The 17,174-nt window shown below is 37.8% G+C and overlaps 1 long non-coding RNA gene across 2 annotated transcripts in view; it reads right to left on the reverse strand.

Annotated features, from left to right (window-relative positions):
• LOC123521772 overlaps positions 1 to 9,748 on the reverse strand; it is a 37,907-nt gene extending 28,159 nt beyond the window's left edge. For both annotated transcript variants that reach the window (XR_006680119.1, XR_006680118.1), the window contains exon 1: positions 9,603 to 9,748. This is a non-coding gene — a long non-coding RNA (uncharacterized LOC123521772). The remainder of the gene's footprint in view (positions 1 to 9,602) is intronic.
• Between the last annotated feature and the right edge of the window lie 7,426 nt (positions 9,749 to 17,174).

The following is a 17,174-nucleotide window of genomic DNA, read 5'->3' on the forward strand; positions in this document are numbered from 1 at the left end:
AGTAGTTGTGACTAGGATTTCAATATTCAGACTGTGAATATCCTGTTTTATCTTATAGCATATTTTATTTTATTAATTTTCCTGATAAAATGTAGCACTTAAAATCTTTATTACTTTTCAAAAGATTATGGAACTGGACAGCTCAATTCCTGAAACACCTCCATAACTATAGATAATTAACTTGAAACTCAGTCTCCTATCCCATATTAGCATCTGTTCAATATCCATGTTTAAGGTAGATTAAGTTCTGACTCATCCCTGCAATAAACAGAAATGGAAAATCAATTTAGCCCTTCCATTCTTGTATGTTTTATCTAACCTGAGACATTTGAAGAGGTTTCACACAAGAAAAATCAATTAAATCTTACATTTCTTTAAAAAAAAAAGACATTTAAACATGTTATTTACACCTTTTCCTAAAATTTTATCCCCCACTATTTCTAAAGTTCAAAATTAGAAGCAATTTAATAAGGCATTACAACATTATGATAGAGGTCATATATGAACAAATCTATTCCAAACAAAATACTTTTAAACATGTGTCTGCAAACAATGACTGGCTTCAGACAAGTTCTCTCATACATGTGCCTTTGTCTCGTTCGAGTGCCTTTGAAAATCAGGTCCAAGGGAGTCTGCCGGGTAAATGAAATCTAAGGCAGAGACGTCAATGCAGAGATGTCAATGCAGAGAGTTACGGCAACATTTTGTCCATCCCAAAGGGGCAATCCTGATAACTTTTATCAAGGATGAAAACAGGCTTATTAAGAACAAGTTTTAAGGAAATTACAAACTACATATCTAAGAAAAAAGGTGAGAAATTGCTAGTAAAATGTCATTAGGTATATAGAACACGGTAACACAAGAAATACAACTTCTATGCACCCTTCTCATGGTTGCTTAGGGTAGGAGGCTATGGTAAAGGCCAAAGAACAAAGCATTACATTAATGTTAAGATCTTGTTTTGAATAAACAAGTATACAAAACTAGGTTGAATATTTAATCAATTTAAACATTGTATTAAAAGACCATTACTCACTGAAGATATAGCCTTGGGAGATAAGTGGGTCTGTCCAGACCACAGAGGAGCAAACTAAGAGGGAGAGAGCGAGAGAAAGAGAGAGGGAGAGAGAGAGAGAGAGAGAGAGAGAGAGAGCCTCATCATGGTCCACCAAGCCCCATGGACGAGATCCCTGCTATGAGCAGCCAGTACATAGAGAGGACCATAGAGCCAGTCCCACCATGATACACAAATTTCCCTCACCAGCACTATGGGGGCAGCACTAGAACTCTGTGCAGAAGTCACACCCAGTCTGCCGCACGTGCAGTAGCGTGGGAGGTGAAGGGAGTGGTGCAACTAAGCTGCAAGGGGAGTAAAGGAACCAAGTGTCCCATGAATCCTGAAAACAGAGTTCTGATGTTGGGGACAGGGTTTGGCACCTCATCAGACTTGATTAGAAAACAAACATAAGGGTCAGCAGACAGACCTGAAACTATCTTTTTTTTCTGTTTTGTTTGTTCATTTGTTTTATTGTGTTGTGTTTTGTTTCTATTACCCATATCTATCTGTATAGGATAGGCAGGATGAACAATCCGGAGGAGAAAACTACAGGACTGGCTGTTCTGGGGGGGACATGGGAGAGGAGGGGTGGGGCGGGGGAGTGAGTAGCCAATAAACACAGAGATAAGGGAACAAGAGTTCTAAAATTGATGGTGATGAGGGCATATAAAGCAGGGTTGGGCTTGATTAAAAGCAATGTATCTGAGAGGAAATACTGAGAGCTGAATGGAGGGTGAGCCTGAAAGTGGGATAGGGGGAAAGTGAAAGGAAATGGAGGAAAGCAATTGGAGGCAAAAGCTATTTATAGAGGTATAGTTGTAGGCATGTATATATGTAAATATATTAATTTATAATGAAAAGAATTGAGGTCAATGTATCTATATTTATATATTAAGTATTAAGGTAGCAGACAGACATTGGGCCTCTACTCAAGTACTCCCTCCATGCAAGAACACTTTGTTCTAATAACCTGGCATTCCATGATGCTCACCTTCATGACACAATCACTAAAGACAAAATGGGTGCATAAGCAGCTGTGGTGAAGAGATCAGATGGTGCCCGGCTATCAAAAGAGTTAGCATCTGGGGTCTTAAAGGCTTGAAGTCAAACAAGCGGCAATTTAGCAGGGAAGCAAATAAGCCCACATGGAAGAAGCATACCAATGGGATCAGGCATCGGGTATCAAAAGATCCCAAAGAAACAACTATATCAATGCGAAAGAGGGTAGTTGGATTGGAGACCCAAAGCCCATGTGTAGATAATTGGATATCACCCCCCACAGAAGTGGTATAAGGAAGAGATGATTCAACCAAGGTATAGTGTAGCACCAACGAAACACACATCATTCCTCTAGTTCAGCGGTTCTCAACCTCTGGGTCATGACCCCTTTGGGGGTTGAACAACCCTTTCACAGGGGTCGTCTGATTCCTAACAGTAGCAAAATTACAGTTATGAAGTAGTAATGAAAATAATTTTATGGTTGGGGGGGTCAACACAACATGAGAAACTGTATTAAAGGGTCATAGCATTAGGAGGGTTGAGAACCACTGCTCTAGTTCCTGAATACTTCCTCCCACCCCCACTAATGATCCACTTCTAACGTATAAATCTGGCTAGACTGGAAAATACACATTGGTACAGATAAAAGTTCCCATACATGGAATTCAGGAAAGATACACCCTTCAGGAACAGTAATGGGAGTAGCGATATCTGAGGGTAGGAGAATGGTCAGGGAGGGGGGAGGGTAAGAAAGGGGGAACCCATCACAAGAATGGATATATAGCTCCCCACCCCACCCCAGGGGACAAAGAACAGAAATGTGGGTGAAGGGAAACAATGGACAGTGTAAGACACAAAATAACAATAGCAATATATAATTGATGAAGCATACATGAGGGAGGGGGGAAAAGATGAGCTTACATCAAGGACTCAAGTAGAAAATCTTTTGGAAATGATGATAACAAATGTATAAATATGCTTGATACAATTGATGTATGGAATAGTATAAGAGCTCTAAGAGTCCCCAATAAAATGATTTTTAATTTAGTAATTCATCAAAAGTATAAGGAGCTTTATTACATGAGTAGATAAATATTGTAAGCATAGTTCCATCTAATTTTTTATACCTTTGGAATGAACATTACTACAGCACTTAGACTATGTTGTTGTGAAGTTGAACATTAAGATATAGCGTCTGGGGACTTAAAGGCTTTAAGATAAACAAGCGGCCATCTAGCTCAGAAGCAACAAAGCCCACATGGAACAATCACATCAGCCTCTGTGACCACAAGGTGTAGAAGGGATTAGGTATCAGGCATCAAAGAACAAAAATTCATATCATTGTAAATGAGGAGGAGTACAGAGCGGAGACCCAAAGCCCATCTGTAGGCAACTGGACACACTCTTACAGAAGGGTCTTGGGGAGGAGATGAGCCAGTTTGGGTGCAGTGTAGCAATGATGAAACAAACAACTTTCCTCTAGTTCTTGAGTGCTTCCTCCCTACCCACTATCATGATCCCAGTTCTACTTTGCAGGTCCATCTTCAGCAGATGGAAAGCTAGACAGTTCACATAGGTCCAGCAGCTCTGATACCAAAATTTGTTGAGTTCTATGAATGGGTTATTAAAATGATATGTCATCAGAGTTCTCTCTAAGGTGGCCAGCCCCCCAATGTGGAAATTACAAATTCACATTCCTTACTCTTTTTTTTAAATCATTTTATTGGGGGCTTGTGCAAATTTCACAATCCATACATCCACCCATTGTGTCAAGGACATTTGTACATTTGTTGCAATCATCATTCTCAAAACATTTGCTTTCTACTTGAGCCTTTGATATCAGCTCCTCATTTCCCCCCTCCCTCCCTGCTCCCCTCTCCCTCATGAGTCCTTTATAATTTATAAATTGTTACTATTTTGTCATATCTTACACTCTCCAACATCTCCCTTCACCCACTTTTCTGTTGTCCGTCCCCCAGGGAGGAGGTTATATGTAGATCCTTGTAATCAGTTCCCCCTTTCTACCCCACCTTCCCTCCACCCTCCAGGTATTGCCACTCTCACCACTGATCCTGAAGAGGTCATCTGTCCTGAATTCCCTGTTTACAGTTCCTATCTGTACCAGTGTACATCCTCGTGTTTTTGCTTAATAAAGCTTTTTTTTTTTAAAAAGCAGCAGACCACATTAGACAGATTTTTTTTTTTTTTTTTTTTTAGAGAAAGCCAGCCAGGTCCTAGTGAAAAAAGGCAAAGAAGGGAGGAACAAAACTTCTGAAAAGCAGCGACCAGTTGATTTGATGGAAGGGGGTTCCCCTTCCAAACAATGGCTCTCTCTCCATCCTCCTTTCCACATCCGTGTCCACAGATCCAGATAGTCATCCATCTCAAGGAACGGACAATACTGTAGTTAAAAATTTTTAAATGTTGTGTTCTTATTTAAATTATATTATTTAACTCTGAACTTATTTACTTTGAAATATCTGTGTAATGTTTTGTATAAAAAGGCAAGAGTAGGGTAAAAACTTGGTGGTCGGGAACGCATTAATCGGTTTTCAGTTATTTCTTATGGGAAAATTGATTCAGAACTCGACTGCATCGCATTTCGACACTCCTTTGAGAATGGATTAGCGTTGAGGTCTGGAGTCTACTTTACTTGCTTACTGTGTTTCCGTCTTCACCAACCATGGACAGTGAAAACTGGGAAAGCTGGAACTTGTCCAGACCGCCTTGTTCTTCCAGGTCCCACAAGTTTTGGCCCTAACCCAGGTGAGCTCGACTTCTTTTCTTCTTTAGTGGAAAATATTTGTTTTCCTTCCTCGGCAGTTTTCCACCTTCTCCAGACTCAGGTTCTTGCCGGTTTTACTGTACAGGTTAATGCATCAAATGAGCCCAGAGTGGAAATACATCACAAAGCCACAGCCGATTAAAGACCAGTCTTCTCTAGCCCCTCCTGGGTCCACTACTGGAGATTTTTTTCCCTTTTAAACACTTAGACTCTTTGGGTCTGAAACAAATTACTGTAATAGCATGGTATACTAGCTGTAATAGCAATGGCATACTTCTACAGAATGAAATTATTTTAAAAGCACAGCTACTAAATTGACACATTTACTTTATTTGTCCACAGTTGTTTCTACCTATATGTTTCATGCCATTAAATTTCATTTTACTGAGTTTATAGGCCAGCTTTTGAGGGGAAGAACCAATTGTCATGATTAAATGAAATATATACATATTACTAGTTTTCTGAAGGCTGAATACTAACTGCAGAACAAACAAAGAAACAATAATTAGGGGACCTAGTGGTTTCCACTATGGGGAAATCTATGGGACTAATAACTGCAATATTGTTTCAGCTTCTAAAGTTGCTAAAAAGGGTTACAAGGAGAAAACAGACAAAATGTAATAGAAGATTTCATACTTAAATTGCATATTTTTATTTTAAAACTGAAGGTAGGATACAAGTAACACTGTTTGGTTTGGTGTAGGGTTCTGACTCTCCACATAGGAGAGCTAGGTCTAACCTCAAGAAAACACCCCCTCTGTAGCCACCCCTGTTTGGAACTTGCATGCTACAATGACCCTAAATCAGTTTCAGCTGAGATTCCACACAAAAATTAAGAAGAAAGAAATGGGGTATGTTTCCAAAAATCAGCACACGGAACTCTATCACTCAAGTGATCCACTCCACAAGTGTTCAAGAGATTGACACAGGACAAGGCATGCTTCATTCCTTGGGCTAGGAGCTAGGGGCTGACTCTCTGCCAGCTAACAATTGTTACATAATGACTATAGTGTTTTGTGTTGCAGTTACCACATTTATTTAAAACAATGAGAAACACAACATCTACCAAAAGCCACACAGTAAGTTATTTAGTAATATAACATGTTTTTGCATCTATGGTCTTATTTTAATAATCCCCAGAATTTGAAAATATATTGACAACAAAAGCAGTGATAGTATCCAAACGGTATAGAAAAATCTGTGAGTTAATTCAAAACTAGCTAAGCATTACAGTTGTTTTATAAACTTAAGATGTAAAATGAGAACATCTTAAGGTAGAACACTTCTTATGAGTTGATGCTGATGAACTAAATAGGATTTCATTGTAGGAAAGTGAACTTGTAAACCTGACTGATCAAAAATTCCCTGGCTTAGTAATGTTATGCTTATAAAACGTTTTCAAAAAGAGAAAGGCCTAGTACAAAAAAGTAGTGTATGCTATATTGATGAGATGTGGAAATGATATTACTTGTATATTAGGCTAAATTGTATATGTACAAAATCCATCAATGCTGCCTCCCAAGCCCATGCAAGAAACGTGTATGCCAACCTGCAGTATGCCAACCTCTCTTTATGGCCTGTAGTCGAATGTGCTCCCAATGTAATAGTTATTGTACTCCATTAACTTATTCCGTTTTTAATGTGCATCTGTTTGCATGAGATAATTAGGGCTTCATTAATATTATCTTTCTTTTGAATAATTTTTAAAATATTCATAACAGATAAAAACATGATTGAAGTTGTAAAAACCACTGAGGCATACACTGTCGGAGAAAAGAATTCACTGATAATAAGATATAGTGAAGAGATTAGAGAAAATTAATTCGTAGTGAATAATACTAAGTGTAAAGTATCTAGAGTCACATTTTCCTGATAGAACTTTCACATAAATTATTTTTTTTTGCAGAAATAAGAATGTCATTTAAATTGTATATCCTTTTCTTAGCTGGAGAAGTAAAAAAATTCTCTGGCAAAAGCTACCTAGAAGTATATATACATAATCTTTAAAATGGTAAACTCTTTTAAAGGTTTTATGCCAGCCTTGCTCTTGGGTACAGACTAAGAACCTTACTGCACTCATGCCTCCAATCCTACTCCCAACCCCACCAATATAAGGGAGAAGTCCTGATTTAAAGATACAGATGGGACTTCTGCTCAATACAGAGAGCTGATAAAGTTCAAATACGTTTCTTTGGGGTGGGGGTGAAAGGGGGTGAGAAGAAACAATCTCCATTACAGTATTGTTGTTAAAAGAGGCTGAAAAGAAAGATTTGCTGATTTGAAAGAAAAAAGAAAACACACTGTAGTACCTCTATTAATATCATACAAAAGCGTATTTCAAAAAATAATGGGAGACATTTTAAAATAACAGAGATGATAATCCTGTTTTTTGCTCCTTTAAAATTTTAGTATATCATATTCCATGAAATTAAGCAAATAAAATACACTGATTAAATTTAAGAAAAAATGTGCAAGTCTGCCATGCAAAAAAATGACAAAACTTGGTGGAGAAACGATATAGACTATCTAAGTAGATAAAAGGATAGATCCAGCTCAGAGCTGGGCCAAACCTTGAGACACTTAAGCTCCGGGCGTTGGAGTCAATTTCATCTCAAAAGACCCCTACATGCCTGAGTCAAACCGCTTCATATCGTTTCTGAGGCTGTAAATCTGCATGGCAGCTGATTGTCTCACTTTTCTCCTGCCAATTAGTGGACAGGTTTGAACAGCTGGCTTTTCAGTTAGCAGCCCAATATTTAATGTCCTGTACCACCAGGGCTGATATGTGGTTCATTGCTAACTAGGTTGTATAATTTCTATGCCATTCATTCTCCCAATTTTTCGGCATATGCAGTGCAATTTAATTAATATTTAATCTGATAAATTTGTGGACTTTGGTAACTTGGTTGTAAACTGTATGTGACTTTGCAAAAATCTAGAAAAGCCAAACCATCCTGAAAAGGAATACATTTTGCATCACAGTACTTCAAGAATTTACATTAAACTAGATTAATCGATACATTGAACAATTAGCCTAAGGTACAACCAATGAAATACAATCATTAGTTCAAACATAAACCCATGAATTATGGTCAAGTGCCCTGGTGGTGTAATGATTGTGTGTTGATCTCGGATCCCAAAGGCCCGCAGTTCCAAGCCCACTACAGGGAAAAGGACAGGCTTTCTGCCTCCAGAGACAAGTGCTGTCTCGGAAACCACAGGGGCAGTTCCACCCTGGCCTGTGGGTAGCTTTGTTTGTTGTTGTTGTTGTTTTTAAATTCTTCAAATAAAACAACAATGCTATCCAGCGGAAAAGTTACAGCTTTTCAACAAATGCTCACAAAGTTACTGTATATCTATTAGGAGAAAATTCTTAATGTATCTCACATTAAACACAAAAAATAATCATTTGGATTGGATTACAGATCTAAAGTATAGGCTAAAATAATAGTGTTTTTCTAAATGACAACAAAACATCATTACCACCAGAAAAGAAGGGGCCCTACCCATAAAGAATGAATATTTTTGACTTTATCAAACTTAAAAAAGCATTCAGCTTTGTAAAAAGAAGGATAGTTAAAGGATTGAAAACACAAATTTGTTGAGACTGTTTATCAACTGATACCTCATATATTGTCGGTGGAAGTAAAACACAATGATTTTCATAAGCAGATGGCTCGTTTCTCATGCAGGTAAATGACACTTTATTATCTAGCCATTTCAATCCCAAACTCTAAATTCAACTCCCAAGAAATTGAAAACGATCATCCACAGACAACATTTATAAAGATATTCTTAACGGCCTTGATTCATTGTGGTCTATCCATTCAACGGAGTAGTATTCAGCGGTGAAAAAGAGCAAATCACTAAGGAAGCAAACTAGATGAATCTCAGAGATTTTTCACTAAGTGGAAGAGCTGGACAAAAAAGCATATATATATTTTGTAGTTATTTTATTTAATACATTAAAGACCAAGCCAAATTAATCTATGGTGAAATACTATATATATTATTAATATATATTAATATTAATATATCTTAATTCGGACAGCATGTCAGCTGCAAAGGGGGTAAAATCATCTATTTCTTAATTTACATACATTGGTCAAAGTCATTAAATTATGCAGTTTAAATCTGCCCGTTTATTTATATGCAAATACTACCTTTTAAAAGTTCCATCTGGGTCCAGAGAAGAACATCAGTCTTCTGAAAGTGTTTTCTTACAATAAATCACTTCATTTGCTATCTGCACAACTCGGTTCAATGACATGCGAACGGGAATGGATGTGTTCCTTAGTCAAACCACTTAGCCTTGCCAAGACAGTAAATCCAGTTAGTTAGGAGTACAAGTACTTTATGTTTTTAACTGGGTCTCACATCCCAGAGACAGACTGCTTTTTCTCGTTGCTTTCACACTTAAACTGAGTGGGGGAAACAGACTGTGAACAATGAGATAGGACTCATGTAAGGACACTGACTGCCTGGTGACAAAGTCCCCCGGGTTCCTTGACCCCATTCCACTTCTTTGGTCCCTCTGTTACCAGTGGATTCTAAATAGGTCTTCTTCACGAGGAACCCCCTAGGCCTCTGGACGTAGGAAGCACCCCAGACTTCATAAAAACAGGCTGTGCAGCTCCAAAGACAAAGGATGGATTGTAAAGAAGCTAAACTGCCTCTTCTTGGCTTCCTGCTGACCTGCAGCAGGACCCATGTCCAGGTGGCAGAGCCCCTTCCTCAGGTCACGCTCGCTCCTGGACTCACCTGGTGGTAAATACCTGGGCTGAAAGGAACTTCATGCTGCTGCCTGCCTGAGTCCTCCTGGCCTTCTGCCTTCTCCCTTTTGTCTCCTTTTCAGCCCGCTGTCCGGTGCATGACAGGATGGAAACGGAGGGACACACCCCAGCGCGCACAAGCTCCAGCTCAGAGCCAGAGGGAGCCGCTGGGTGCGGCAAGGGCAAGGGCAAGGGCGGTCCGCCTGCTGAGGGAGCTTAGTCCCGCCCAGCCCTGGGCCTGGAGGGCACCGGACCGCAGGCGCTGGAGGCGCTGGAGAGAGGAGGAGAGGGTGCGGAGCGGCCACGCTGTGCCAGACACGGCCGGTGGGTCATTTATCGCCACCTTTTCCGAGTATGGGGAAAGAGGCAGGAAACAGCTAGTCTGCCAAAAACTGAGCTGACGTGTGCTGAGGCTGTACCCATGAATTAGGTTGATGATTTATAGAGTAGCAGGCGCTCACCGGATTTCAGTGTTCAGAAAAAGCGCTCTGGAGAGGTTTTCATTTGAAATACTGCAGAACTGAGAAATCTGTGGTGACCTACATGAGACTGGCACTAACAGGGATAAAAGCAGTGAGTAGCAGGCAGGATCAATAAGATCCAGGTAAGTACACAGAGAACACAGCATTTGCCTCAGGTGAGACTTCATTAATTGCAGGGTCGTAATTGCAAATAAATAAATCAGACATTAGAATAGGATCATGAGGGTCTGGGATTATGCTATATGGTGGGGAATTTTTGTTTGTTTCTGTTTTGCTTTGCTGTTTAAAATTTTCTATTGCAACAATGGATGGTCTTCATTGGGTGGGGGGCCGGGGGTGGGACGTAAAGGAAACAAATCGAAAAAGAAAAGTTTCTGCAAAGTACCTTTTTAAGAGAGAAACCCTGGATCACCATAAAGAAAGTTTGCTCCTAGGATGTGCAATCCTGGGATATTACAAAAGGGAGAAAGGATGAAATCACTTAGACTATATTGGTGAAATTAACTGTTACCAAATGTACTTCTGTATACATCACTTCATTCGACCCTAACAACAATCCAACAATCGTGCAGGTGAACCAGAATTACAATGTTTCTCTGGAAAAAAAATGAAAAAAGTGAGGTTCTTTGAGGTCTGATGATAGATTGATTCATTGGATTTTGAATGGAATTCATGTGCTTTCCTGAGTTGTAGGTCCAGGTTCAAGTACTATACCTTGCTCAGTGCTTGGCATGAAGTTGTTGCTTAATAAAAGTTGTGAAAAGCTGTTCAATAGAGGGGCACATGGGTTGGATATAGGCTGGCCGCTGGGAATTCCTTTCTAGTCTTTTCCCCCTGTCTTAAACTTACAGCTAACATCATATTTAATGATGGAAAACCAAATATTTTCACAGTAATATCAGGAACAAGACAATGGTGTTCCCTCTCACTAAAAGTTGAAACTACCTCAATAAAGCAACAAGAAAGAAAGAAAACAGAATATAGATTAAAGCATAAATGTACAACTTTCTTTCTAGAAGACATATTTACATAAAACATCAAGAAATCCACATAAATAAAAGAAATGAATCTACTCTTTAGACCTACAAAGTAGTTAAGTCAGGCAATGGATAAAAGCCATATATTCTTAAACAGTCATTATATACTAGCAATAAATATATAAAAACAGAAGTTAAAAATCCATTACCATTAACAGAGAAAGGAAAGACTTGGTTATTAATCTAACAAAGCATGTGTGATATGTAAGTTTATATAGGGACATCACTAGTTACTTAAACTCAAATCTAGCTATGTACACATACATGATAGATTTGGTTAACTTTCGCAGTCAACTGACTTTAATTAGATAAGATTGACATTGATGATGTGTGTTGGCTCATCCAGTAAGTGGGCAGACTTTCAGACTCCAAACTGAGGTTTCCCAGAAGAAAAAGAAAATCTACTTCAAGATAGTGTCAACTCCTACTTGAATTTCCAGCTGTCATACCAGAGATTGAGATTGCCAGCCATAGTCACAATCCACATGATATACTGAGGCACAGAACAATACTTTATTCACAAAGGATGAGGCAAAGTGAGGCCAGTTTCCACTGTGAGCCCTGGTCCTTTATAATCAATGAGTCCTCTCTCAAGGTCAATGTCAAACAGATGTCCCACACTTATTCCCTTTGGGATGCTGGCAACAGATATAGAAAGGAATTTGGCCTGAGAATAGACAAGACAAAGAAAGCTGTTATGTGCCAGAATATGAAGAAGGGTTTCCCAATAGGTAAACAAGGCAGGGAGGAAGAGAGCTCTAATTCTCAGCCTCATTATTAGAGAATATCATGGCATCTGCTCAGGTGGTCGGGTTGGAAGACAGATGAGAATAGGGACAGACCATCTACTCATATCCTCTGATCAGTTGCTCTACAAATGTCAGACTGGCCAAATTCCATAACTGCATGAGTTAGTTCCTTAATAAGTGATTTAATATTTCATAGTGATATTATATATGTATATGTATTTGGTTCTATTTCCCTAGAGCAACCTAATATGACATATGTAAGGATTACACACTGAAAACTGCAAAATTCTGTTGAAAGAATAAAACTAAATAAAAAAAAGACCTGTAATTATGGATTGAAAAAAATCCAACATGGCTGGCAGAGGTGAAAATTCTCAGTAAAAGGATATTCTTGCAATGTAATTTCTATCAAAACCCCAGAAAGGCTTTTGGGATTTTTTTTTTAGATATAGAGAAGTTTGTTTTAAAATTTAAAGAGATGTTAGGTCATAGACTAGCTAAATAATTTTGAAAAGAATTGAAGGAAAGGAATGATTAATGCTATGAAACTAAGACTGTGCAATATTGGGGACTGGTTTGGCAAGTAGATCAGTGAAATAGACAATCTGGAAATATCTTGCATATTTACTCAGCAAATAGATTTTTGACAGGGAGTAATGATAGCCATTTCAACAAGCATTGTTGAAATAATTAGTTACCCACAGGCAAAAACAGAAAAAGAAAGAAAGACAGTCTTGACGGAAGCATGCATTTTATCCAAAATTAAAATGGATCATAGATTTACATACAAGTTATGTGATTATAAAACCTTTAGAAGATATTACAAGAGAAAATCTTCCAATTGTAGGGTTTGGTAAACAGTACTTAGACATAATAGTAAAAGCATAATGCATGAAAGAAAAATGGTTGAAAAAATTAGGCTTCAGTCAAATTAAGAAAAAAGTGTTCTGTGACAAGTGCCATGAAAATGAGTAAAGGACAAGGTATTGACCAGTCAGATTTCATTGCAAATTTTGTGCATGGCAAGGGACACATATCATCTCAAACCTAAATATTTAAAAAAATAATAATTAGAATTTTGGCAAGATACATGAAAAGACATACAGATATAAAATAAATACATGAAAAATGCTTAATGTCGTTCACCATACTACAAATGCAAATTGAAACCACAATGAGTTACATTCCACATCTAATGGACAGTTTAGTAGTAATCGTAACAGAAATAATATTACCAAAACACGAGTAAGTTTCCTGACAAAATGGATCTATCCAAAAGGGCAGGAATGCACAATCCTGCTTATCACACTGAAGCACAGTTTTGTTAGTTTATTATAAAATGAAACATGTATTCCAACAGGCCAGCAAACACATTCCTGGCCATGTTCCCCAAACAAATGAATATTTCCTTCCACACAAAAATCAACATATGAGTATTCTTATCAGTTCTGTTTTTATAGCCAAATATTGAATACAATCAAGATGCCTCTGAATCGTATAGCTAAAAAATCTGTGTTGTTACCATACCATGGGATAGTTAACAATAAAATGTGTAAATTATTAATGTATATCTTGGTTGAATCTCAAATGCTTATTTTGAATGAAACAAAGCTAATACCAAAAGGTAACAAATGACCTGAGTCCACGTATTATCTAAAATTATCAAAGCAGTGCTATAGCAATAGAAAACAAATGAATGGTTTTGAGAAAGAGGAACAGAAAAAAAGGATATCATGAAGACTATCTTAATGGTGATGGGTAGTGCTAATCTTGATTGCTTTAAGATTTACACAAATATGCACATGTACTAAAGTACACACAGGCAGTAACAATGGTAAATGCCTAGTTTTGATGTTCCACTATTATTATGTAAAAGGCAACCATTAGGCTAAAATATTTAACATTTACAGGCCATCTGTCTGTAATATCTTTCAACTGATGTGAATCAGAAATTATTTCAGAACGAAAATTAAAGTCTAAACAAATGAAAACGACACAAGTCTAACTCTAAGAAACAAAGTAATATTTTACACTTTTCCACATAATATAGAAGATAATAATTTAATAAAAATTCTCTACAAAGACATGAAGGCTATCTAGTAAGCAAACAGATATAATTGAAACTATTTCTCATACGTAGATATATTTCACTTGAATAATAAATTTATTTTCATTATCTCTATGATCAGCACACAAAAAAAACAAGTATACCAGCATTTCTATCATTTATAATTTATTTATTATTATTTCCTCATTTCTGGAGGAACTGTCAAAAAAATTTCACAAAACTTTCTCAAGATCATTTATTAAGTAGTATAAATGATAGATTTAATCTTGTCACTTGAAAATATATGATTTCTTAGTAAGCTTTTTTAACAAAATACTATACCCAAAGGAAATATACATGCAACTGAAATTGGCCTACCTTTTACTAGACACATGAGCAGCAAACAATAATCCTTATCAATGCATGAAACCAAGAAAAGGATTATTTTTTCTTGCCTTTGTTCTACCAAAATCATCCCGAAGTGTGCCATTATATTGGGTACCTACAAGTGACTCTTAAATTGCTTGGCCTGGTGCCCATTTTCTGCAAGTAGAAAAAAACCCCACATCTTGCTTAAAAGGTCAGGAGAGCACCAGGGAAGCACACGTTGGGAGATAAGCATCAGGGAAGTTCTGGGAACCCTGCCGTGTAGAGGACTGGAGCATTGTATCTGGATTCAGCTCCATCCCTGCCTCTCAGCAGCAGCCCTTTTCTCTTGGGGAGTTACAGGACCATACGTTTTCATTACACATGACAACCTCTCCACACAATCACAGGGATACGCGCAATCCATAATTGATTCTGTGGCTTCAAAATATTGGTACATAACTTTTAAAGCTCCCGCAGTGCAGATAGCAGATACTTAGCAGACAGCACTTGCAGTACACTGAAATCACACAGCTAAGCCACAACTCTTTGCGGAAAGTACAACGGTAGCAAGATAAAGGCTATCCAATCCCACTCATTTACTGTGAGTCCCCGTCCCCGCAGCCTCTATGGTCTACCTGGATTAATGTCATAGAGGTTAATTATAACAAGCATATTTATAACATAAATAATTCATTCTGGGTATTTTATTTGATGCAAAGAATGACTGGATAAATATTATAGTTGAATTTGGCTCAGTTTCTATTGTTCTACATGTATGAATTCGATGTACCTGATTGCTCACAAAGATTTTTATTCGGTTTCCTATAAATTATTTTGAAAAATCTACTGTGCTGGGTTAGGATGGGTTCTGGACAGAAGCAGAACCAGTGACACACCCATGTAAATGTGAATTATATATATGCATTATATAGCTGGGCATTAAGTATATATGTGTATATATGGAAAGAAAGTGGCTCACACAGTTGTAGGTATGGGTAAGTTCATTTGGATTCAAGTCTGTGGGTCAGATGTCAAACTAGAGGCTTCTCTTGACTCCTTTAGCTGAGAGGGCTGATGAATCAGGAAGACATGCGGGATAAACCTAGGCAGAAAGATGCAAAGTCAAATGATTCCAGGGTTGGAAGGGCACTAGTGACTCCCAGGACTGGTAAGCAGTATGGCAGGACACTAGCTCATGTCCAAACTTGGTGCAGGATCCAGACCCAGTAGAAGTGAGCAGCTTCCCCTAAGCATCAACTTATATAAGAGCAGGTTACAACCTTGATAAAACTTGCTTCAAATCTTATCAAGGCTGTGAACTGATTAAGGGGGTAGCATTTCACCCTGTTGTGGGCTGAAGTGGACTGGTATTGGCCATTTTGAATCAGAAAATCATATGGTTTAAAATGCCTGGAATAAAAAATTAAAGAGAAATGGCCTCCCATTCACCATCAAAAAGGTATTTAAAGATCTATCCTGAAGTACAATGCTATCTGTGATCAAATAATATGTATCTGCATACAAGGAAATCCAGTCATTACAACTATTATTTAAATTTATGCATCAACCACAAAAGCTAGTGAGAAGAAATTGAAGACATCTTCATCCCGAAATTGATCAAACCTGTGATCAAATTGCAATGATAATTAGTGGTGATTGGAATGCATATTTGGAAGCAAAGAGGAAAGAATAGTAGTTGGGGTTTGGTGATAAATACAAAGCTGGAGATTGCGTGATAAAAATTTTCAAGACCAACCACTTCACTGCAAACATATTTTATCAATAAGACAGCAGTGGCTATCCATGTGTACTTCTCCATATGGAATCTGTGGAAAGAGACAATGGAGAAATTCAATATCAGCAGCTAGAACAAGACCAGAGGTTGACTGTGGAGCAGACCTTTCATTGCTCATGTATATGTATGTTCAGATTGAGCTCAGCAAAATTAACACTAGTCCAAGTGAGCCACAATACTACCTTTATTACATTACACTTGAATTTCAAGAACATTTTAAGAACCACAACACTCCATCCTAATTTCCCAACAACTCCTTGGCTGCTCAGAGCTGATCCTATCATGGAGTCAATTATCTGATATGGCATCACATCACAGGGAAGGTCTACATTGCTAACCATGTGGGAAACCTAACAGCCCTAACAGATACAAGAGTTAACAGAAGCCTCTAGTTTTGAAAATGGACAAAAACTATTATAGTCCAGCCCTTGTCAATTTGCCCCTTATACATATCCCTTTAAACCATAAGTAATCTCCAAACAAAGACAATAATATCATACTTGAGTGTAATATGAAATAAATAACACATACACAACTGAAAACACAAAAATCCCATTTGCATAGTTCATAAGTAAGCAAAAATATTTAATGCATACATACAAAAATTTAATATTTATAAAAATTATAGTACTCATTTATGCAACTGATCATGTGGCTATAGCTGGTATTAGGACTGTCATCTTCCACAACCCATTCCGTAATCCCTTTACCCTCAGCAAGGACTTCCTATAGTCAACACTCTGTGCCTATTGATTCAGAGACACAAGGAGCATAAAGTGTACAGGATACATTCCTGACTTCCAGGTCAATAGATTCACTGCTCTGTCACAGAGAGTGACAGAAAAGTGGTAAAACCGCACTCTGTCAAAGGTGGAAAATTCAAAGGTGGGAACATCAGGAGAAATACAAAATAAGGCACATACAAGGGGGCTTCAAAAAATTAATTAAAAATGAAATAGAAAAATGTGAACATAAGCAAAGGTGGTAAAGAAAGCTGATGGTGCCCGGCTACCATAAGATATAGCGTCCGGGGTCTTAAAGGCTTGAAGACATACAAGCAGCCATCTAGCTGAGAAGCATCA

This window comes from Echinops telfairi, unplaced genomic scaffold (assembly GCF_000313985.2).
Source record: "Echinops telfairi isolate 266 unplaced genomic scaffold, ASM31398v2 ScPeMD7_60;HRSCAF=208, whole genome shotgun sequence".
Lineage (NCBI taxonomy): Eukaryota > Metazoa > Chordata > Mammalia > Afrosoricida > Tenrecidae > Echinops > Echinops telfairi.